This window comes from Stegodyphus dumicola, chromosome 1, assembly GCF_044657685.1.
Source record: "Stegodyphus dumicola isolate Sdum_Otavi_A_Nest chromosome 1, ASM4465768v1".
Lineage (NCBI taxonomy): Eukaryota > Metazoa > Arthropoda > Arachnida > Araneae > Eresidae > Stegodyphus > Stegodyphus dumicola.
In genome coordinates, this window is record NC_140768.1 from 259,749,295 (window position 1) to 259,751,876 (window position 2,582).

Below are 2,582 nucleotides of genomic sequence, written 5' to 3' on the forward strand. Positions count from 1 at the left end.
GTAAAGTGTTTGCATCCATGTCTACAGATTAACTAAGTTATAAATCTAAGATATGTACATTAATTTTGATTTATGCAAGTATGTGTATTATACAAGTATAAGTGTATACAAATACATGTTTATATAAGTATATGTGTTACATTTTACAAAAGTATTTTAATAATAATAAGGATAGGTTTTTGTAATTTATATTTCTCTGACGTTTCTCTAGTTTTCAAAACATTTTCATTTACGTTTCATCTCTCTCTGGTTTTCATCAAATTATATTTATCGTTGATATAGAAAAGGCTGTAATGAGGAAGTTCTCTTACTCATTATATTCAAACTTGACTAAATGTATAGTCGAATTTTTTCAAGTATGCAAAGGGTGTAAAAAAAATTTCAGAACTTTATTGTATGTATTATATTTCTCTATATTTCATTGAGGAACAAATTATTTTTTTATGCCTCAGGAAAGGATGGACATCAGAAATTTCTCATCACGAAAGCTGCCGTTGGAATTTGATTGCCCTCCAGCTTTACCCACGTGAGGTATTTCTCCGCGGAAGGCAATGAAAAGCAAAGTTCGACATCTTAAAATAATCTATCATTGATGTCTTTTAGAAATGAATGATAAAAAAATTTAGTCATAATCTTTGTGTCAATGCAGTTGCCTCGTGAGAAAAGAAAAATTTTATATATCTCAGTTTAAGTCAAAAGCTAAATCTTGTTAATTTGGGAAAGAAAGACATATCAAATATTTAATCTGGTTGAAAATTATATTTCTCTTACCAGATGATTAACCGAATTATGAAATCACTGAAAACATATTTGAAAGAAAGCCCCTGAATATGATTCCCAAATTTAGTATCAAATATCTCGATCAGTTTTAGTCAATTCGATTTCGTATTTTATATAAAATTAATCTTTTTAATTTAAAAATACTAAAATGTGAATCTTTGAATCCTTTAAAACATTTTGAAAGCAGAAGTATAAATCTACAACCAGCGGTTGCGAAAATATATTCCAGGTAAGGGCCTTTATAGAGACGGTGTATATATGTTCATAGCTTCTATGTTTTGAAGGAAATTTTGAAATGCAAAAAATGTTTCGGCTTAAGATATTTTATTTTGGTATGTTTCTGAATGGGACTGAAGTAAACCTGTCGAAATTAGTTTTTGTGATAGGCATCCCTATTTATTCAGTCTATCTCTGTAGTGAATACAGAGCAGCAATTTAAAACAATTTAAGCAGCTTTTATAATAATTTTACATATTCTATAAAAATAAACGTAAGAAAATGTAAGAATTTACATAATTATAAAAGTTGACATAATCAGAAATTTTTAGCATAACTTTTGATTGTATTATCAATTAGAGAGATCATCTTCTCGGAGAGGGCAGAGTTAAATTTTTTTGTATTTAAAAAACTATTGTAACACAGAAGTTAATGTAAGTTAAAAATTCATTTTAGAAAAACATAACAGAAAAGAAAAGAAAGAAATCTTCAATTACAGCCACAATTTACAACCAACAACTACAACAACTACCACAACTTTTGCCTGATTTTATCTAAATCAGGCAAAAGAACAGAAAGCAAGGTTCAACAGAAAGCAAGGGGAATGATTTCCTACACTGCGCTCTTTTTCATAAACATATTCAATTTAATGGTACTATTTTCCAACAAATAAATGGAATTCCAATTAGGGTCAATTTTTCCACCCAGACATATAACCTGAATTTAATGAATAATTTCAATTTCAGCAATCCTTTTACAAAGTCAGTTTGAAAAATTATGTAATGGCAATTAATTAATTTGAGACCAGTGAAAAATTCCAAATTTACCCTTCATGGTTAATTCTAAAAAAGACTAATATTAAGTCAAAAAGAAATAGGTTTTAAGTAACAATAAAATTAAATTTTTTGATAAAAGAAAGGATTTTAACTTTATCATCATTAAACTAATTGTCTGGCATAGTGAAATTTCCAAAAAAAAAAAATTAATTGGTAGCAAAATTTTTAATCAAATATCTAGGATCAAAAATATTTATAAGAAATTAGATCATTTAAAAAAATTAAATAATTTTGTTTACTAAAATTCTAACAGGTATTAAAATTTCCATTAAATTCATTAACTTTTTCTTTAAAAACCTTGTTTTCTTTAAATAAACTGTCAATTTTAATCTTTAATCTAATAACATTATGATTGCATTTCCTGAAATCGATGAGGTAGGTGAAGCAGGAAGTGTTTATTAGTGTTGGAGATTTGTACATATTGTATTTAGTTTGTAGAGACATTAGGTTATTTCGAACCAGGAGACATGAAAAATGCCCTGGCCGGGACTCGAACCAGGGACCTCTCGAATAAGCATCGAGCGTGCTGACCACTACACTACGAAGGCATGCTAAGAAGGCGGGGAGAAATACCTTATATACTCCCCCCTTTTAAAGAGCGACTGGGGATTAGAGAACCTAATTGTCAAATCCTGGTGGTGTAGAATCATCATGCACCCCCTTTTGTATTTCGGATGCCACTGTAGAGACATTAGGTTATTTCGAAGCAGGAAGACGTGAAAAATGAGCAATGCCCTCGCCAGGACTCGA

The 2,582-nt window shown here is 29.3% G+C and overlaps 1 non-coding gene across 1 annotated transcript; it reads right to left on the reverse strand.

Moving 5' to 3' along the window:
* Positions 1-2,307: 2,307 nt before the first annotated feature.
* Positions 2,308-2,380, reverse strand: TRNAK-CUU (transfer RNA lysine (anticodon CUU)). Its single transcript has one exon. It is a non-coding gene; the product is annotated as a tRNA-Lys (tRNA).
* Positions 2,381-2,582: the final 202 nt, after the last annotated feature.